Source organism: Zalophus californianus, chromosome 14, assembly GCF_009762305.2.
Source record: "Zalophus californianus isolate mZalCal1 chromosome 14, mZalCal1.pri.v2, whole genome shotgun sequence".
Taxonomy (NCBI): domain Eukaryota; kingdom Metazoa; phylum Chordata; class Mammalia; order Carnivora; family Otariidae; genus Zalophus; species Zalophus californianus.
In genome coordinates this window covers 62,407,904-62,431,114 of record NC_045608.1, presented here as the reverse complement: position 1 = coordinate 62,431,114, position 23,211 = coordinate 62,407,904, and positions in this window count along the sequence as shown.

The following is a 23,211-nucleotide window of genomic DNA, read 5'->3' as shown; positions in this document are numbered from 1 at the left end:
TCAGTCATGTGTCTGAAGGTTGATATGGCTATTGGTTGGGGGCCTTAGTTCCTCTCCACTTGGGCTTCTCCATCTGATCTCTCTGTGTGGTGTACTCTAGGCTCCCCCACACAATTGTGTTGGCTTCCTCCAGAATAAGTGTATCCCAAAGTAGTGAGAACCAGGAGCATGCTGTATCTTTTTTTATGACCTTGACTGGGAGGTCACACAGCATCATTTCCACTCACCACTGTAGTCATAATTCCACCTAAATTCAAAGAGAGGACACATAGCCCCATTTCTAGGTAGGAAGAAAGAGTTACATTGTGAGAAAAACATGTGGGATGGGAGATGTTCTTATCTTCATGTAGGAAGAAAACAACAAAACAAACCATCTGCTACAATAGCTTAGACGTGTTTCCATATCAGTCTGGAGTCCTGTATAGTGTTTTTATTTTTTTAAAAGATTATTTATTTGACAGATAGAGACATAGTGAGAGAGGGAACACAAGCAGGGGGAGTGGGAGAGGGAGAAGCAGGCTTCCCGTGGAGCAGGGAGCCTGACATGGGGCTCGACCCCAGGACTGTGACCCGAGCCAAAGGCAGACGCTTAATGACTGAGCCACCCAGGCACCCCCTGTATATTGTTTTTAAATGGCTGCATAGTATTGTGTTATACATGTACTAAAATTTATTTGACCTTCTGCCTATTAGTGGACATCCAGATGGCCTTCTTTTTTTTTTAAGATTTTATTTATTTATTTGACAGAAAGAGAGAGAGAGAAAGAGACTACGAGCAGGGGGAGCAGCAGAGGAGCGGGAGAAGCAGGCTCACGCCATGCAGGGACCCTGACACAGGGCTCGATCCCAGCACCCTGGGATCATGACCCGAGCCAAAGGCAGCCCCTTAATTACCAAGCCGCCCAGGTGCCCTGGCCTCCTTTTTTTCTTAACATAAAAAATGCTGCAGTAGATATCTTTGTCAGTGTAATTTTGGGTATCTGTGTATTTCTGTAGATTTGTATCCTAGAGATAGAAATTTGGGGCCAAAAGGTGTACGTATCAGATAGTGTGAAATTGCCCTCCTTAAAAGCTGTTCTAAACTTTGTCCCCACAGGGTATAGATGGCCTGTTCCCCTACATCCTTATGAGGACAAATATTTTTGATTTTTGCATATATACAGTACAAAACAGATTCTAGTGGTTGTTTTTAATTTTTTTAATTTGCATTTTCCTGCTTACTAGAGAGATTAAATATTTTCCTCTGACTTTGTGCTTATTTTGTGAGCTGTCTATTAATATATCTTATAGATGGAAATAATTTTTTATATTATAGATATTAATCCTTTCTTTGTTGTATGTGTTGTACTTGGCTTTAAGTCTGTTACTGGTCTTCCCCTTAATGTCTTAAGGGAGTTTATAAGTTATATGATGCAGTCATATGCAGTCATATAAGTTGTGAAGTTCTCCTCTGTGCCTTCTGAGTTTACTCTTATAAAGGAAAATCTTTCCTACCCCAGTATTCTTCTGTGTATTCTTCCAATGTTATTTATGGCTTTGTTTTTATATTTTTATATTTGGCCCATAATCCACTTGCATCACATATAAGTGGGGAAAGTAAGTAATCAGAAAAGACTTCAAGTTTGTACCTACTGGTACATGTTTTCTCTCAAGTCTTAAATGCTTAAAAGCTTCACACCTAAGTTCATGGCCATTTAATACCTATTTTTCTTTTCTTCTCAGAAATTAAATTTAGTAGTTAGAATGGGAAGTGCTTTTGGTGATGTTTTTTAAAGGTTAGGGATGTTGGCATTTTTATTTTGAACATACAGATTGTTGTTTTTTATTTTTTTAAGTTTTTATGTAAGTTCCAGTTAGTTAATATACAGTGTAATATTAGTTTTAGGTGTTCCGTGTTGTGATTCAGCACTTGCATACATCACCTGGTGCTCATCACAAGTGCACTCTTTAATCCCCATCACCTATTTCACCCACCCCCCATCCATCTCTCCTCTGGTGACCAGTAGTCTGTAGAACATGCAGATCTTTATAAGAAGCTGGCTGGTAGAGGACATGGTATTTGAGTAAGAAAGACACTCACTAGCACAGCAGTAATACCTCTGCCTATCAACCATGTGCTTTAGGTCTGAATTATCTTTTACCAGTTTGCGCTAGAAATAGAATGTCCTAATTTCTATTCTGGAGTCCCATTTCACTGTTCTGAGTTATCCTTTCAGTTTTTTTGTTAACATCAATAGGCCCTTGAGAGAATCACAAAAAATCTCTAATAACGGCTAAAATCTCTTTACAACTAGGACCTTTAACATTGTTTTCAATCAGGGAAACAAGAACTCTGTTTTGTTGAATGTGAATGTCATTTTAACAAACATCTTCTGAGCAATGTTGTTGCCCTTGCATCATTGGAAAGGTGGTTTCATCTTCATAAGCCATACTCATTCCCTAACGAGGCTCAGACTGCTTCTCCTGAGGGAAGGTAGAGGTCTAACGTAGCTATGGATCTCTTAGTATATGCTGATGTTTCACATATACCTCCACCACCTTTCTAAAGTTGCCATTAATATCCTCATTTTCAGTTCCAACGACTAAGGCTCTGAAGGTTAAGTAATGTGACCTAAGTCATGTAGTGAGAAAATATCAGAGGTAAAACTCCAAGTCAGGTCTGACTCCAAAGCTCACTGCATTACATATTGCCTCTCCTACTCATAGACTTGGAAATTGTTATACCTATAAAAATGAAAATGATATGAAATATCTACTGAACACACATTTTAAACTTTTTACATACAATAACTCAGTCAGTTTTTATAAGATAACCACATGAGGTTGTTATTATCTTCATTTGCAGATGTGGAGCCAGAAATTAAGCAGCTAGCCTAATTTTCTTAGCTAATAAGTAGTAGAGTGGGATTCCAAGATAATATGGTTCAAAAATGTAAACATATCTAATAGAGTGGGTTAATTCATGAATTATAGCTCTGTAAACTATTATTACAGGGATGTTGATCTTGAGGCTATGCTGTTACACTGTATAACTGTTATAGTGCCCCTCCAAATGCCCCACGGTGCTGCTCTTGGAGGCAGAGTTCTGGCCTGGATGGATCCAGTATGTCAACATGTGCATTATTCAGTTCTAAAGTTAATCATAAACCTGAACAGAGGAGTCTGGGTAACTCACCCACAAATCTGCTTCATCTTGAGCAGCAGGATTCTCACCCCTTCTGAAGCATCTAATTAATCTGCCCAGTCTTCTCACTGTGGCCAGATGAACACAGCGTTGGCAGAGCAGAGAACCACCTCCGGCCTCTTGGAATGTGGGAAAAGAGACAGGGCATCCTGGAAAGGACTTGTTTTGGAGGTCAGCAGAATTATTGGCAAGCAATTTCTCTAACAGAGGGAGGGAATTTGGAATTCAAAAGTTTCTCCATTCTAAGAGAGCACACATTTCAAGGAGGTAATGTCTAGTCAGGGCTGATGGTTCAGATACCCCACTTATACCTCAGCATGGGAAGGGCCCTGAGGCAACACTGCTGCTGTCGACTCAAGTTGTGAAAGAAGCTGTGGAGGAGCAGCTACAGGATGTTGCTTCTGGGGAAATATCTCCAACTGCTGACATCTGGTTCCAGAATGAGTGCCCATAGAAGAAGAGCAGTGAGTTGAGGCAGTGACTGGAGCCATTGTTCTGTGGCCTCAGCCCCACATTCTTAGAATCATAGCCTTTCAAAGCCAGAATGGCTATTGTCCAGAAATCTCCACCTGAGGAGGAGGAGAGGTTCTGAAAAATCAGAAGTTAAAAAACAAACAAACAAACAAACAAAAAAACCAATCTGCACAAGTTTGTATAGGAATTAAGTGGTAAAACTGGACAAGGGGCCCAGCAGGTGCTCAATAAGTACTTGATGAACTACCAATTTTAATAAAAGCTTCCTGTAGGATCAACTCTGTTCTCCATCATTCTTCCATTGTTTAAAAAATGTGAACCCTGCTAATTATAACCTAACAAGTATTGGTATTTAAAATCATGGCCCTGTGAAATAACAAGACTGTGAAGTATTATCTGATTTGTTAAAAGATTAAATTATATCCAGCAAAATCTCTGGGTCAAAATGTATTATTTTTCTGAAGATTTGTAATCCCTATAGAGCATAAAATAATTCAGTTAATCAAAGTCTGATGAACTAAAACAGTCCATTCCAAGCAAATTGTGCAAACAGTGAAGTTGGTTAAATTCTAAAGCTACATTTGGGATCCTCTGTTAGATGACATATGAACAAGATGGAACAAATCTGGACACCTTGTACCATATTCTTTCTTACAAAGAGACCTTCACGTATAACCATTGATGTTAAAAAAATAATACATATGGCTAATTGGTTTTGATACAAATTTCGTTCTAACAATGGTCCAAAATAAAATTGGCTAAAAGTATATAGGAATCCATTTCTCCTGTGCATGAAGAGCCAAGCTGGTCTGGAGGTTTTAAATGCCCAAAAAACTATAAGGTGTCTAGAAAGGTTGAGAAAAGTCCTTATGCTAGAGCAATATTATTGGGAAAGATTCTTTGCCCCTCTCACCTACAACATGTCTCCTTCATCCACATATTTCAAGCCAGCTGTCTATATTTTCATTACTTCCACAGGAATAGACTTCACCCTTTTCTTGAGGGCACAACCTAGAAGTTGCCAACAGCAGTTGCATTAATATTCCATTGATGAGAACTTTGCCATGTGGTTGGGAAAGGTAGTCCTAGCTAGATGGCCAGTTGCCCTGCTGAAAATTCAACTGTCATGTAAGAGAGAAAAGATAATGAGAGATGATTGGCGGCCTTCCCCATGATACTCTATTAAATAAGAGTTATGGGTTTTACTTCTTTCTTCATGTCACTGACAGCTTCTGAGTATAGGCCATATAGCTGTCTGTTAGCATAATAGAGAGATCTGTGCAACTAGCCCTTGTTCTGGTTCCATGGCATTGAATTCAAAATGTACTTGGAAGACTATACTATCCTAGAGGCTGAGAGAAATACATGAAAAACTATGCTTGAGGGTCTGTATTGTCCTGCATGAACCCTGTAGTCATGGTGTGTAGGCATGACCCATGATTGCTGAGTGTATCTGACTCAGATGATGTGGTCTCTTTGTATCCATCTGCTCCTACTGAGAGTCTGGTGGGACTCCCTTACTGACTTAGGTGTTACTACTCATGGTTGTGTACCCTGTTAGTTGAGGGTCTGAAACCTTATACTTCATGTCTGTTGCTGAGCTTTCTGCCCTGGGTACTGAACATGGTTACTTCCTCCTGTGTCCTTTGGTTAAGTGTATTACCCAGGATTCTCCAGAGAAACAGAACCAATGGGATATCGATATAGATATATAGAAAGAGATTAGGTGTATAGATAGATGTATAGAGAGAGATGAGGACAAGTCCTGCCATCTGCAAGCCGGAGGCTCGAGAAAGTGGGTGATCTAGTTCAAGTCCAAACCTAACGGCTTTAGAACCAGGGGAACCAATGGTGTATGTCCTCGTCTGAGTCTAGAGTCCCCAAGAGCCATGAGTACAGATGTCCTAAGGCAGGAAAAGATGGATAGCCCAGCTCAAGCAGAGAACAAATTTGCCCTTTCTCTGCCTTTTTGTTTTAGCTAGGTTCAAACGATTGGATGGTGCCTACTTGCATTTTGAGGGTTTCTTCTTTACTAAGCCTACCCACTTAAGTGCTAATTTCTCCTGGAAACACTCTCACAAACACACCCAGAAATACTGTTTTACCAGCTATCTGGGCATCCCTTAGCTCAGTCAAATTGACACATAAAATTAACTATCACATTAAGTAAATCTGGTCTGACCCAAGTGGTGTCTGTCAGATGTCAATCTCATTTGTCAAGATTTTTTATGTTCATTTGCACAGGTTTTTGTCCTTAGAAAAGAGTTGGTGGGAGGGAGCTCACAGTGTGACTTTTAAAGGACAACTCTGAGTTCAGATGGTACTAGGGTTCTCTCTTTTAGTTTCTCTGTGGAGCAGACTTCTGTATAAACTCCAAGGACAGGAGCAAGTCTGTCTGGCTCAGTCTGTATCCTCAGCATTTAACACAGGATCTACCATAAAGTAGAAGCACAGGAAATATTTGTTTATTGAATTTGTGGTACTCAAATATAAGAACATTAGAGAAGTCACCCTGGAGCAGTATTGATGCCCTTTTAATACAACTTTTTGTTTCTGAACAAGAATTTGACTTCAAAGACCCTAACATTCCCTTTACATGGATGTTGTATTTATTCCTTATTTGTCTAAACTTTGCCAGAAGCCTATTTATAGGGGTAAGAATTTTTAGTGTTTATTGTTTGGAAAGCAATGCCGATTAACCAGTGCTGTTTTTACCCCAGCATTTTGACAGTGATGTTATTTGAACTCTGTGTAAATAAATGAGGATTGTACCAGCTGATATATTCTAATCAATGAATTTTCATTGAGAAAGATTTTTGAGAGTGAACTCAAAACCAACTTAATGCCTTGGTCAGTTTTCTATAGAGTACAGTTAAGCCATTTACTTTTTCCTTATTTTTCTAATTCTTTATAATTATTTTCTTCAGGAACAATTCTCCATGCATGAAATTTATAATAATGATTTACTTCATCAGTTATCTATAAAAAATCTTGCAATAATGCTTCTGCCAGTCTGAATTTTCTTTTATGGCAGTTATTTCTACCATATCCAATTTTCCTGGATAAGATTCTCCAGATAAAAATTTGGGAAAGAATATTAGATTCTTCTGTCAATTTTTAGTCAATAACACACTTTTCTGTAATGCAGTTATGGCCATTGTCAGTTTTATTTTGCAGTGATTGTTTCTACTAAGTCATATTTTTCTTGGTCAATTTTAGCAGTCTGGAACTTATTTTTTTAAAAAAAGATTTTATTTATTTATTTGACAGAGAGACAGTGAGAGAGGGAACATAGGCAGGGGGAGTGGGAGAGGGAGAACCAGGCCTCCAATGGAGCAGGGAGCCAGATGTGGGGCTCGATCCCAGGATCCCGGGATCATGACCTGAGCCAAAGGCAGACGCTTAATGACTGAGCCACCCCGGCACCCCATTGGAACTTATTAACATGGTGGGATTTTTCAGTTGATTTTCTTTTAATTGTTCTGTGTGTGCAATGCCTTTTGTTGTGTGCAATGTTAGCCTTTTTCAATTTTAACTTTGTTGAGGTTTTTTTTTTTAGTATTTATTTTTGGAGCAAAAATCCATGATAGATGAAAGGCATTATATGGTGGAGTCAAATGATGGGGTTAAAATGGTAGCATTCTACCTCACCTAGAAGCACCTCCAGTTCTGATGAAGAGATAGAGATAGTCTTTCTTACACAAGGCTCATGGTAATTATTACTTTGTGAATTTATGTTTAGCTATCCCTGCAGACAGAATTGGGAACATTCAGACCGAGGAGGTAATTTTATTTCAAAATAAGAAAAAAAGATCTATCAACTAAAATGGTGCAAGTTGAAATGGAGTTGGTGAGCTTCCCCCTAGTACTCAAAAGTTTGTGTAATGATATGCCAGCGATGCCATTGGGTTTTCTGTATTTTCTTAAAAAGTCCATATCAAATAATATTTTACCAGCTTATATTGCATATAATTTAAGGGCAGATTTGAGTTTCTCTCTCCATTTAGCCTCCATCTTTTTAAATTGTAGACAACTAATTGGTTTAATCTAGTTTATTTTTAGGTCTTTCATGATAGGTCCTTGTTTTCTCATCTTGCCCCAACCCAAACTCTTAGATCTTGTCCCTGGATCTCTGAGAATGTCGCACCTTCTACTTCTGCTTCTGTGTCTACTTCTACCCCACCTTTCTCTGACCCTTCTGTCCTTGGCCTTCAGAATTCTGCTTACCTCTTGGTAGCTCTGAGCAGCCTGCCCACTCTGGCCTTCTGAAGGCAGGCTAGATACTCCTCCAGTGTTATTCAGATGTTTAGCAGCAAGTGGCATTGGATCATCTGGATGACTGACTGATTTTCAAAAGTTTTATTATGAATGTATTGATGAAATCCAAACAGACAGGTATGACACACTTTGCCAGATTTACACAAAGAATTTTGTGTGGCTTAAGTGAGGCCTGGTATGCAGTCCTTTTCTAAGGGCTCCCGTGCTTATTGAGGAATCAAAATAAATCTTTGTAAATGTTTAGAGAAATTACAGGACACTGATTATCCAAGTACTCCATGGGTGTTATAGATAAAACTTGCTACAGAAGTTTACGAAATAAGGATTCATGTGGGCAAGTGTTATAAAAGAAGGTTTAATGGAAGAGGTAAAATTACTAATTATTTATAGGCAGCTTTGATATTTGTGCTGTATTTACCACAAAGAGAATTATTGTTCAGGAAGTCCTGCCAATGTTGTGATTTAAAGTTTGTCTGAGTTATAGCCGAGTAAGCTGTTAAGTTTTCAGCTGGGCCTGGAGTGTGTGACAATCACACACACACAAATCCTCTTTTTATAAAAGATATTAGAAAATCTAGATCATAAAGAAGGAAATTGAGAAACTGTGGCTAGAACTGTGGTCCAGAGCAATGGTGGTTGAATCCTAAATTTCCTGGGAGAGCTCAAAGAACAATAGTGAAGAGAAATCCCAGGCAGCGTGGGATTCATTCATTCATCCCTGTCGCAAATATTCACTGAGTATCTGTGATGTGTCAGGTGCTATCCTAATTATTGAGGAGGAAGAAATGGACCAGACAGAATGCAGTTGGGACTTTTCACGATTCTAAGTGGAAGAAGCATCCACATTTCCCCCTGCTCCTATTGCCTATTTATAATGCTCATTCTGCCTTCAGCTCTACCTTGCATGTAAAATGTTATTTTGTCGTGAAAGAGCAAGTGAAGTGGCCTAGGGGAAGGGTAATGGGCCTAATAAACCTCTGAATGTCCCATCTAGCTTGAGCAATCCATGATGCTCTCCAGCTCTTCATGAGCCATAAATCTGGAGGGCTGATCATCTTTCCCTGGTCTTCTCTGTGTTACACTGGAGCTACGGCTGTTCCCCTGCAAGGCTTGCAATTGACAATCATTTAATAATGCCCCTTCGCTCTGAACCTAGGATTGCTCACTTTTAAAAAATGGATCTGAAAACCCATATGGGGGATTATTCTCACTTTGTATGTATATATTTTCCCTTGAAGGTGGTAACATATGGAGGAATAATTATGGCAAGATTTTCCTCTGTCATTATCGTATTTAACATTTTTTCCCCCACATGGAATATTCATTTTTAAAATCCTTGGCCAAAACTCAATGTTGTCCTTTTAAATGACTAAACCTTTGTTGAGTTCTCATGCGTTGTGTAGTATAGGCTTAGCTAATCAGCCTCACCCAGCTCATATATCATAGCAAAGTGTTTCTCAGAGCAGCTCAATCTGGTGGCAGTGATGATGAAACTATTGAATTTAACAGGCCCATTTCAGATGTGCCCTTTCAAACTGCGGCTGTGATGTCTGGGACACTAATCATTTTCCCCTTCCACTCTTTCCCCTTCCTCCTGTATACCTTTCTCTTCTTCATCCTCCTCTTCCTTCTTCCTACGTTCTCCTTTTTCTCTTCTTCCTCCCTCTGTGCCACAGCACAAAGCAGGCAGGCATTACATCCTTGCTGAAAACTGTCTTTAATTCATAAGGTGTCGTAAATTATGTGAATTCCCTGTTTCTTCTAATAGTCTGAATTTGGGTAAGCTTTCCCTAAGAGCTATGGTATTAGTTCCTTCCCACAGGAAGGTTGGGACCAAAGGGGAAGAGTTTCCCACCCTCCCTCCTGATTTAATCCTCGTTCACTTCTTCCATTTTGCAGAATTTTTCCTTACTGTTACAAATGGACTGGCCTTCTCAAATTCTGCAGCCCTGAATGTGCTGCTTGCTTAGCTGGTTCTTGCCATGTTCTCCACTGTTATTCATCAGCTTCCTCATGGATAAAGTTTATTCTACCTAGGGAATGAAGAGGAAGGTAGCTCATGGTTTTGAACTTCTCTTGTAAGCCAGGCAGTGTCAGAAATGGTCATGTACATAAGTTACCTCCTTTAATGTGAACAACAACCCAATAAAGTGGGTTTCATAATCCCCTTTCTAAGTTGAGAAAACTAAAGTTCAGTACGATTTGAAACATTTGGATATTGCTCTTTGGACTTGAACTAGGGTTTATTGACTTCAAAGGAAATGCTTGTGTTTCTAAACAAGTTTGTTTCCAGCCATGTTACCTGAGGACATAGACTTTTTCTTTTGAATTACTTATATCTAGCATAGCACATTTATTTACGAAGTGTCCAAACATTATTGTAACTACTTCTGCATTCTCCAATATCCCAGTAGTCTCAAAATAGGTGCCCTCCCCAAATAAATATTGATTAATTAATCCATTGATTGATTTTTTGGCATAACCTTTAAATATTCCCAGATATCATAAATTTTTAAGATACACGTACTGACTATCCATAAAATCAACATAGCCTACCTATTATTTATCACAAAAATATTGTTTGTCATCATGCCTCTTTCTGGGTTTCAGATAATCTCCTTAAATAGGTACCTTATATTTACTTTCCCCATTTCTGTGTTTTTAACTTTGATCTTGTGTTTTATAAATCTCATTTCAGTCCTTATCACTAGTAGAGATGGCGGGCTTGTTTGTGCCTCATTATACCTCTAAACTCTCCTCCCTCTGGAGTTACTGCAGGACATAGATAAACACAGCTAACCATAGTAAAAATGCAGGACAGAATATTATTCTGCTGATACCTGTGCTACTATTTCCAAATTTCCAGTGCAGTGCTCTAAGGAAAGCTGCACATGACTTGGGCCAGAGTCCAAGTTGCTACTCCCATCCTCTCCTCTCAATCTCAGATAGTCAGACATCGCCAGAGTGGTTTTGGATGCAGAATGTTTCCCAATCTGTTCCTTCCTTGCCCTGGTTGTAGCAGATGTAGTGAAGGAAGTTAGAGAAGAGTAGAGTGGCTGTTTCTAGGAAGAAGGCCCTAAATACTCCTGGTTAGCATATTAGCCATGTAGAGAGTCAGAAAGGCAGACAAGGTGCAGGATGGCTGAGTAGGTCCAAGGAAACAGACCCTGCCCTGGAGGTTTAGCATGTGGGGCAGGAAGTGGGAGCTCTGTCCCCATACTTGGGCATTGATGTATAACACACAGTGACCTTGATCACTAGTAAGAAAAAAATGGCTTTATGTTTCAGACTCTTAGCAATAAGACTGAGAGCTGTTCTTCCTTGTTAGAAATTAGTGAGGATGAAAAAAAAAAGAGATTAGTGAGGATGATAGTAAGAGTCCTGAGTGAAAGTTTCCTTTACAGTAAGCACTAATTCCCAATGTTCTCTCTATGCTTGCTGGAGATTCTTCAAGAGTTGGGCATTTTAGAGGACAGCTGCCTTTTCTCTGTTAACTTCTAGAGCAAACTGCATTTGTTTTTATCTGTTTGCTTTTTGAGTAGGGGAATGGAGAGAGCAGCAGTTATGCACTGATCCTTCAGGTGTGGCAGCACCGTGAGCTGTAACCGTGGGGATTTTTCTTTTTAACAATGGCCAGGTCATCCTAGTCTGCTGTCCTTTAGCAAAGCCCAGAAGGCTAATCCTTGTTTATATGTGTCATTATAATACTGTATTATAGGTGGATATTATTCTTCAACAGTGGGTTAAACAGGTGTCTAGAGAAATCAGCCAGATAGAAGTCAAGGAGAGATGGCTATGTAGATTTGGAGCTGTGACTTCAAGAATTTGAGGCAGGTCTGAGATCCAGGACAGCCACTCCCTCCTTGATTTCTCTTGTATCCAGGCCTTGGCATGTGCCATTTGCCTTATGTTCTCTGTCCCTCCTGCTGGCTGTCTTGAACTCAATAGCCCACATTCCCCTCTTGAGTCTTCCCTGAGCATCTCTTTTTCTGCTGCTTCCTAACTTCTCCAGGCTGGACTAGGGAACTCCTGCTGTGTCCATCTGAGGTCCTGTTCTCATCTCCAGCTTGTAACTGCTTATTTAATTGCATTCCCCCGACCCCAACCTCCCTTGGCTGTGAGCCCGCTAGCAGCTCCTGGAATGGGGATTAAGGTTTGCGGAGTACCTTCAACTTGCCAGACATTGTGCCAGACATGTCCTATCCATTATCTTAATAAATCTCTACACCCTGCCCTGTGAGGTGGATTTTATTATCTTTATTTTATGGATGGGTAAATGGTGGCTTAGAAATATTAAGTAGCTTGCCCAAGGCCATTTATTAAGTGGTAGAGCTGGGATTTGAAACCAGTTTTCTCTGACACTTCAGCCCTTGCTTTTCTCCTGGTGTTGTCCTTCAGATCCTGTGGTAGAGTTCACAGGCTCTACTGATTCCTACATTCACTGCTGGCTCAATTAATGTTGCCGTCTTTATTTTGCTTTTCTGACCTCCTATCAGGGGCACCTCCAGCCATGGCTGAACCTGTCGACTTCTCCCTCTCCTGTTTCAGCTTCTAGGTTTCCCCTGCTGACTAGAAGATTTGCAACTCGAGTGACAGAGAGTGACTGATATCATCCCCACTCATTTCACTGTCAAGGGTTGGGCCTGTCAGCAGTTGGTGAATAATATGCTGGTGATGGGCACTGATCATAAATCGTTCCCCATTAGCTGTCATGGTCAAACTCACCTCCCCAAGTTGTGGAGTTCCAGATGAGCCACGTCCTACACTTAGGCTTTAAAAAAACCCTTTGCTACTTGGTCATTTGTTTTTCACTCTGATTTCCTACTGATTTGCATTTCTGTATTCTAAGAGGAAAACGTGGATCATTCATGATGGAGCACATATTCCTTTCTATGCTTATCATGAATTGACAGTCATCAGATTAGAAAAGCAATTAACAGCTTTCTTCTCTCTAGATATCACGTTGGAAAAGAGACCCTGTTTCTGCTTGTTTATTTTTCTTGCTATTCTCTGTTTCCTCCTCATCACCACTCTTTTGCCAAATCTGTTGTAACAATAATTTATGCTCATTGAGTGTTTCAGAGGTACCAGGCTTTGGTCGAAGAGCCTTACGCAGATCAACTCATGTAATCCTCGTTCCAGCCCTGCGTGGTAGGAGCTATTCAAGGCAGCTGAATAGAACCTCTCTGGACGTGTACTGCACCCCTCTGGGGTACCATTAACATATATGCAATGTGAGCACTATCCCTGGATCTTTGTAGTGGCCACTCTCGGGCACTATTATTATCTCCATTTTAAAGATGGGGAAATGGGGAAGCAGAGAAGTTCAGTAATGTGCTGCCTCACACTGCTATGGGTAGTGCATGCTGGGGTTCAGACTCGGGCAGCCTGGCTCCAGAGTCCACCTGCTTTCCTCATTGTACTGATTCTTTTACTCTCTGTGTCACTAGAACCTAGGAAATAAAAGATTTTGTTTGGTGACATATTCTGGGTAACTGAAAATAATAAAATGCTTTTTTACTTTAATAAACATCCTTGAAAATCTTTCTAAAATGACCCATTTGACTCTCTGCTCTAATGAGTTAAGTCCTCAGTAAACTGTATTTTTATCTGTGTAAGTGAGGGTCCTGCAGGTGCATAGGTTCATTCTGAAACTCTACTTATAGGTCAGAGGAATTTCCATGTAGATGGAGAAAGTATAGGAGATTAGAAGAGTTTCCCCATAAAACTGGACCTAATTTAGACATTTGACTTTAAAAATTAATTCCTTATTTCCATATACAAACTTTACTGGGCCCACTAAAATAATAGATTTCCTTATTTTGACTGTTAGGCTAGTTTGTAGCTGACCACGGAGTTGATTTGATAGAACTTTTACTCCAAATTACCTTTCAATATGAATTAAATAAGTGTATATACTCCAATGATGGGATAGAAACATTTTTTAAAAAACCATTCCTTGATTATAGTACTGCAGGGTACCTTAGATGTCCTATATTTTAACTTAAATTAGAAATCACTTTACTACTTATGTGCATTTAAAAAAATTATTTAAATTCAATTTAGTTAACACATAGTGTATTACCAGTTTCAGGGGTAGAATTTAGTGATTCATCAATTGTGTATAACACCTAGTGCTCATTACATCAAGTGCCTTCCTTAATGCCCATCACCCAGTTACCCCACCCCCTTCCCCTCCAGCTACCCTCTTCATTTCCTATAGTTAAGAGTCTCTTATGGTTTGCTTCCCTCTCTGTTTTTATTTTTTCCTTCCCTTCCCCTATGTTTATCTGTTTTGTTTCTTAATTTCCATATGAAATCATATGGTATTTGTCTTTCTCTAATTTATTTCGCTTAACCTAATACCCTCTAGTTCCATCCACATTGTTACAAATGGCAAGATTTCATTCTTTTTGATGGCTGAGTAATACTCCATTGTGTGTGTGTGTGTGTGTGTGTGTGTGTGTGTGTGTGTGTGTGTGTGTGTGTGTGTGTGTGTGTGTGTGTGTGTGTGTATACCACATCTTCTTTATCCATTAATCTGTTGATGGACATCTGGGCTCTTCCCATAGTTTGGCTATTGTAGACATTGCTGCTATAAACATTGGGGTGTATGTGCCCCTTCAAATCACTGTTTTTTTTTTTGTATCCTTTGGATAAATACCTAGAAGTACAATTGCTGGGTCGTAGGGGTAGTTCAATTTTTAACTTTTTGAGGAACCTCCACACTTTTCCAGAGGGGCTGCACAACTTTGCATTCCTACCAACAGTGTAAGAGGGTTCCCCTTTCTTTGCATCCTTGCCAACATCTGTTGTTTCTTGACTGGTTAATTTTAGCCATTCTGGCTGGTATGAGGTGGTATCTCATTGTGGTTTTGATTTGTATTTCCCTGATGCCAAATGATGTTGAGCATTTTTTCACGTGTCACGGGGATCTCACCACCTCTGATGATTGTACTGGTCCATTAAAAGGGCATTTGCATAGAGTAACTTGTGGATCACCCAATTCCTACCACTCTTGGGGAAAGAAGGGTTTCTGGCCTAGGCCATGTGCTGAGAGGGCCCTAAAATAAACACATGCAAAATTGATCAGTTGCTTTAAAAGTGCATGTGTGGCTCCATCTCTTGGGGTCTGATGCAGCATGACTCATGACTCTAAACATCTGCTCTCATAACTAACACTATTCAGGCCCCAGGGAAAGTCTTCTCCTCACCTCTTTCTCTAAGTCCTCAAAATACCAAGCACCTGTGTCTGAGTGTCATAGAGGCTTGTAGATTGAACACTGTGGAAGCCAGGGGCAAACATTGCTTTGGAGTATGGGAAGGATTTGAGCAGAGAAAGCATATAGTTAAGATAAAAGACAAATTAATTAGCTTGTCGAGTCTTCTCTCAGAAGGCATGGAGACAATCAATTTCTGCAGTAGAGCTGGGATCCATTTTTTACTGCTCTTCATGTTCCACATCGTGATTCTGGAGGTACGCACAAAGTGCCATGGTGGCTAGGGAAATTTTGCCATATTAAACAATTTATATTATTTTCAAATTAGTATGTATAAAGTTTTAGTTATATGTAATGTACATGAAGAGTAATACTGATTCTTTACCTTGATAGTTAGATGGACATTGAAAGCTAGTATAGTGAATATTTCTAATTTTTAAAAAATGTGTAATGTATCTTACTATATTTTCAAATTATTAAATCATTCAGCTTATGAAGATAATAGTTCCAAAAATTTTATTCACTAATTATTACTGATATTGTATTTTTTAATTTTTAATAGTTTAGGAGAAAATTTTTAAAAGTATACATGAAAATATTTTTATATTTACCTTTGGTCAAAATATATTAAAATATACTTTGAATACATTTACATTTAAAATATATAGATCATTATGTTCAATAAAATCCAAATTATGTGAAAATATTGGTAAGAGCATAATTAGTAATTTTATTAAAATGAAGTCAAGAAAATACATTTGGTGGAATAAATATATAACTTATGAATTATTAACATATTTTTGAATATCACAGGTCCATCCATAGAACATTCAGACCTGTAATTATAATTATTAATAATAATTAAATTTGGCCATCTTTTATATTTTGCCAAATTTTAGTCATAAAAAAGTATATATGTTTTTGACATTGTGGTTTGAAGATACATTTTCCAAGGGAAGAGGGAGTTAAATACAGAGCTTTAACTATTTGTTGCTTGATTTATAACTTTTAAATATTTTTTAGGCATAAGGTATGTGGACCTTCAGTTGCATTCTTGCCCTGAGTCCTGCAAATGTGATACCCTTAGGACCACAGATTAATCTCTGTAGGGCTCAGTCTGGTGTTTATAACCTAGAGACCATGATCTTTGGTGGCTGTGGTGAGAATTGATATACACATCATAGCACTTTGTAAATCCCAGGGCACCATTCCCATATGTAAATTATTATTGTCTAGCATCACTGGCTAAAAACACTTTTTTAATGAATGAAAATCTATTTCCACATAACGTGGAATAACAGAATCTTCAAGTGGAAAGAAACCTTACAGATAATACAGACCACTTCTCTTTTCTTCCTTCCACACTTTGTGAGACAGCCCATTTTAATCTTTGATAACTCAGTTTTTAGAGAGTTGAAATGTACCCCTCCTTCCGTCTTTGTAATCTGCCCTTATCAGAGGCATCATTATTGCTACACCTTTTTCTTGCATGTTACCTCTCGCCTGCCTTGAAAATTGAGATAATTTTCAAAGACATAATAAATTGCAACTTAAAGACACTTCCACCTCTTGTGAGTCTTATTCCCGTTAAAAAGCACTCACCAGGGCACTATATCTCTATTTTCCTTGACATCACATTTTCTCCCCAAATATACATATCCAAGTGCTCCTCTCTTTAATGTCATGAATTCCAGGTTGACATGATCACTTTCTCTCCTGCCTTATTTCTAAACTATTAATTTATTTTTCTTTATTGGTCAGAATTAAATCCAAAATAACAACTTCCCTCTTTGCTTCTTCCTCCTTCAGAGCAACCACGTTCATCAGTAAGAGCAGCTGAAGGTGTATCAGATACTGTACCTTTAACATAATTATATCATTTCTTTTGTTGATGAGGATTGTGCATAGATAAGCAGCCTATGTGGGGGAATTACTGAAATGCTGCATTAATTTTCATTTCGTACAACTGTGAAATCATCCGTATTCCAGTCTAGCAGATGTCCTGAGCAAAGAGAATTGAATGTAGTAAGAGGAATGGTGGGAGCCCTATGATGAGTTAGAGAGATTTCTAAATATTTGTTTTAGTAAAATTCCTGCCCAAACCTTGAAACACTGTTTTTTTCCCCCCAACAGAACATTGTATCCAAACATCTACATGAAATAAAGCAAAGTACAATTGTATTATATAGCTGACAGTGTGTATGTCTAACATTAAGTGCGTGGGGTAGCACCGCAGCAGTTCAGTGGAGTTATGGAGGCTCATGCCCTCCTCCTGCTGCCTCCCTTCCACATGATCAAGTGATAGATCATTTGAAGTCAAAAGTAAACCCTGCTGAGTTTCTATATCCAGCTTAGGGTTGTACCAGAATTAATTATATCTTCTACTTTGCGAAGGATTGTCATCAATAAATTCTAATAAACAGGAGTAGAAAGGTTTTATTCATGCCATTCCAAAGAAATTAGAATATAGTAGTGTTATTTAGCAATGCATATGTTATATTACTGGGTTGTTTATATGAAAATGGATATGACATGGAGAGGTATATCAGATGAGTAGGAGAGAGATTTGAGCTGGGCTACTGTTTTGATTATGCATATTTATTCATAATGCAGAAGTTGCTCTATGGAACCTCTTCTCCTAAGATGAATTAACTATTTTTGGAAACCATATTCTATTATTTTTTAATATTTAGATGTGTCAATACCACCCTGGTACAATATTTATAAATGCCTTATTTAAATTGTACTTAAAAAAATAAATTGTACCTTAATTGGTTTAGTCTCCAGAATTTTAAGATGTGATGCTAATATCTGGTATCCAGGTGAGCAGGGGAGATAATGATGTGATACTGTTGGTTGGCTGCTCGGGAATGGGCCCACTGTACATGGTCTGAAAACAGTAATTGCACTGTGACTCTGATTTGTTGTTTTGGGCATAATGTTGTTTTACCAGTAGATCACCTCATTTTCTATTATGATTACTCTGTCAAGACCATATCCCAGTGCACATACTTTATTTTATGTACTCACTAGCAGTATGCCAAAAAAAGATCGATGTTAACCAACTGACTAAAGAATTAAAACAATTAGATGACCTCCATGCATTCATGTGCGTGTACACACACGCACCCCATCTCTCACTCCTTTCCCCCACTTTTTCTGTGTGTGTGTGTTTCTTGCTTGAAATATTCATCACATTGTGGTCAAAGTGATTTAGGGAGTACTTTGAATTATCAATATCATGAGCCAGTATGATGACTCTTTCTTCAGTGGAATCGTCACACCCAAGAATTTCATATGCTTTGAAAAGAAAGATAAAGAGTAATAAGTTTTTATAGACAGAGAAGTTAATGTCTTCTAAGTTAATATCCTATGTGGGGCAGATTAGAAGGATCAAGAAAAGAAAGGGACACCTATAGTAACTTCTCAATTCATTTCAACTTGGCACAATAATTACATCCATCCTTAGAATTGGTACAGGTCCTACACACTTTTCATAAAACCATATAACTTTATACTCTAATTTCATCCCCGCTTTACCTTATTCCTTATCAAGCTCAGAACATGACATGTCAATTTCAAGTTTTTCTAGTTACATCACACTTGATTCCAATATGCTGATTCTTCCAAGCCTACTCAGTCTAGTCCTCTAATCTAGTCCCTTCCTATTTTTCTATGTCTGTAATGCCCGAGGACTATTGCATAGCTTATAGATCCAGTGACAGTTCTCCCATGTGTCTCTTTTATGATTGATTATACCTAGCAACAAGGACAACCAAATATTGTATAACATTTTTGTGTCAAAAGTACACGTTTTAAAAATTTCTACTGTCTCTAAGGTGAGAGAAGGGAGGAAGCTAGTTGAAAAACATACTCCACAATTTCAACCCTCCGATGGTAGCTGTAACCAGTCAAAACAATGCATGGGGACCAAGGGCCTCTCCTGCCATCTCCAGATTCTCTCAAGACTGTGGTTCATCTTCCTGTGGGCAGGGGGCAGGCACCATTTCTCCTTGTGTGTCCCCATGCTTGCAGTTGTCAGGCCCGTAGTTACCACTTTGTCAAGATGCCCTGAAGAGGAGATGCAGCATCTGCCTTTTCATGAAGTTTTTGAGGGTGTATCTGTGATTTTTACAAGTTACCAGCAGATGTGCCCAGGTGGTTCACTTCTTTGACAATTGAATCATTCTAATTAAAGATTCAGGTTCACCTTGTATCATTTAAAGACATTAGAGAAAATCTGAAATTTCTGCATTTAAGTCTTCAATTGATTTAGTCAATGGGATGGTAGCCACCATCCAAAGGGGCCTTATTATATAGTTAATAAAAGCCAAGAGCATGGAAAAAATCCAAGGCCAGAGAGATTTTCTTCCGGCTGTATTTTTGTTACTTGAGGTCCCAAATTCTATCTTCTCCCTAATGCCTACACTGACCATTTCAACTTGCCTACTGTAGGCTTTAAAAGCATGTACTGCCACTCAGTGATTTTGCCCTTCTTACATACTGCACATATTCCTAGTTACCTAAATAATTTCTGACGTATCTTTGCCTTTTCCTCTCACTTAGGATGTAAGTAACTTGAATGCAGGAGATTATGATGATTCTTTTTATTCTATAAAGTCACCCAAACTGTGATTTAGCAAATACTGAACCACAGTTCCTAGGGGAAATTGATCAGAAATGTTAAGTGACTTGCTTGAGACCACCATTAATAGGTGCCAGAGTTGTGATTCGGACCCCTTCCACTGACCTCAGAGCTGGAGCTTCTTGCACTACACTTACTGCTTCCTACTCTTTCCATCCTCTGGTCATTTCTGTGTGAGAGCTAGAACAAGATGGCAGAACTCTGTTTTATTTGACCTCAGCTGGGAAATGCAGCTTGGAGTCTTGAATTTTTCACCGCTCTGGGCATGTCCATGCATGTCTGCAAATTACTGGAAAGCCAGTGAGTATTGATTTTGGGATTACACATCAATTTTAGCAGTAGGTGAATTTGCAAATGCGGAATCCATGAATAATGAAGGTTGATTGTATTTGTCATATTTCTTTGGATGCCCCAAACACTGAATATAGCCCTTTGCTGGTAGTGATTGCTCAATAAAGGTTTGTTCAGTGATGGGTTAGGCGAGTGAGGGAGTCAACAGCCCCAGAATCAAAGAGCTAGGTTTATTTCTCATTCTTTTGTAGTATACCTCCCAGTGTGTTGAAAGACTATAGTGAAAGAGTTCAGAGTGTGGACTTTGGAGACATAAGGTTTGGATTTGAGTTCTAACTCCACCATTATATCTACCCCCGTGACACTGGGCCTCAGTTTCCTCATTTATAAATGGGAGATAATAATAGTATTGATCTTAGGGAGTTGTTATAAGAATTAAATGAGTTAATATTCAAAAAGAACTTAGAAAGTGCCGGATACAAAGTGCGATATAAGTGTTTGATGAAATAAAAAACAGAAACAAAAACAAACCCCAATACCATGTTCTGAATACCTAACATTGCAATAAACTATTTTTACGGTATTTCTAAACATCAATATAAGTTTCCATTTTCCTATCCTTATTGTAGGTAACAACATCCAACTGCTTTCTTCATAAGAAGACTAGGAAAGTATAATGAAAACTGTATGGAGAAGTATAAACTTAAAGAAATGCAAAATAGTACTATGAAAGTCTGGCCTCTTTAAAACCAGGATGTGATCTCTTGGATCTGTCCTGGCGCTACTCTGAAACTTGTACTTTGTGGTGCACCCAGTACATGGACAGGTAGCAATTTTGTTGTGACTTTCTCACCCTAATGTCTTTGAATGAGCTGACAGAGCTCATTGCTGCACTACCAGAAATAACTGCTTAGGGTGGAACTGTATACATTTCTTCCCTTTTCCACCAATCAACAGGTTGTAACTTAAGATAGAAATGAGGCCCCTGAGTTCATGCAGAAATGGGGGTGGGGGGAGTAAGAAATGATAGGTTGTCAGCTACCCTGAAAAGGTGCAAGGCATCAGAACTGAAAATAAAGACTTTATTGCCTTGCAAAGAAGGCTTGGTAACATTCAGATATTACCTACATCTGCTTTAATGATTCCATTTAAGCTGTCATTTTCTGCATTTACTTTGTAGCATTCAAAAGCAACTATACTTACATGTTCACAGCCAATGCATTGCCAGCATTACAAAAGTGGGGAGGCGGGGGTGGGGTGGGGTGGGTAGAAAATGGTATATGATGTATTTCAAAGAACAGTTTCCTTGTAGAAAATTAGCAGTTATTTTGAAGCTACTCTTAAAAAGGAATAAAGTTTCTTTGGAGATAAAAAAAAAAAAATGCTGACACTGAACAGAGGAGAAGGAGGTGGGGGGACTACATTCAGTCTTCTGTCCTTTCTCTCTGTATCCTTTCGCTGTTTGCTGGACACCTGGTCAAGTAGTTTAGTGGAGACTGCAGGGAAGCAGAGGAGGTGGTCACCCTGGTTTTATTCCAGCAGGACCAGTCCTGATCGATACAGGGATGAAATAAAACTGTTTTTTCTGGAGATTCGCTTGGCTGCTTCAGGAACGGGGGTAAGGGTGGCTATGAAGAAGGTCCCAAGTTTTGCTCAATGCTCCTTGGAAGTCCCACAGTGATTTACAGTCAAGAAATGCAAATCACCTTGTATATGGCAATTTTGTTACAGCTGGTCAAATATTCTTAACCAAGTGCTCTTTCTTTTCTACGTAGGCTTCATTTTTCAAGTTCCGGCTTAAATCCCACCACCACTCCTTCTGATGCCTCTCACTTCTGGAGTCTCTTCTCCCTTTTGGTTTCTGTGGTTTTGGTTAACCTGACTCCAGGTCTGTACTTTGAGTGCTGAACTAGGGCATTTGTTTGCTTGCTTGTTTCTGTATCTGTGTTTATTTCCTTAGCTCTGCAACTAAATTTTAATTTTGTGAGTTCAGAGTTATACTTTTTGGGGTCACTCATGACTCCTGCATGGCACATTTCAAAGAGGAGGTACTTGAAACAATAATAGTCTGTTTGCTAATTTTTACTTAAGGTGATCTCCAAATCCACAGTTTATATGACGATGTCAGTTTACTTTTTGGACTCCTTCTCTTGTGTGTTTTGCCTGTTAGGGGATTCTACCCACATGAAGCTTCCAAATGGTTTCAGATTCATTATATTAGTGCTTTAAATAAACTTAAGCTGACAATTTAGATCAAGCAAACTAGGGTTCATAGAACACTGAGGACTAAGCTGACCTGGCCCATCTACCCATGATTCTCAACTCTAAGCCTCTTCAGGACCAGCTGATGGTGAAGGCAACTGTGTGGTCTTCCTTAGTACTGAGAACACAGAGTACTCACGATTGTACAAAGTGGAACTTCATAAATCTCTTTTTAATAAATGAATGCGCTAATGAATTAATAAACAAATTCAGCATTTTTTCCCAATTTGCTTAATCCCCTTTAGATCTTCTATAATCATGGGGATAATGCTTAGTGTCCTTTTAATCTGTTACATAATTCAACAGATTTATGTTCAATTGTTGTGAGAAATAATTTTTAATTTTTTTTGAAGGAGTGAATACTTTAAAAGAGAAAATTAGGGATTTTGAAAATTAGGGATCAGAAATAGAAGCAGAGAGAGGAAATGTTTATTAATGTTACTCCAGTAGTATTTATTTTGTGGAAGGTGAGAGAACCCTAGGAAACATGGACTAGAGTTTAGTTATAAATTTTAATTATTTTCTTTCTTGCCTGAGCGGAGAGGTCTTGTCTTAATTTGCTTTTGCATTCAAATGCCAAGCACAATGTCTAGAATATGGTAGGTGTTCAATAATTATGAAGTGTAGGCTAGGTGGATGGACTTTGATAGCCTAATGGAGAACATTTTATCTGTGTTTCTGCCTCTCTTTTTCCAGATATACTTCCACATGGGAGTTGGAAAGAGAAGGGAGTAAATTTTTTATTGCTGCCATTTTTATTTCATATCTCTGCCAGGCCCTGGCTCTAATTCCTTGTGTTTGCAATTCAGAAAGGGACTGTACACCTCACTCCACACCAACCTTCTCACTTCCCATGA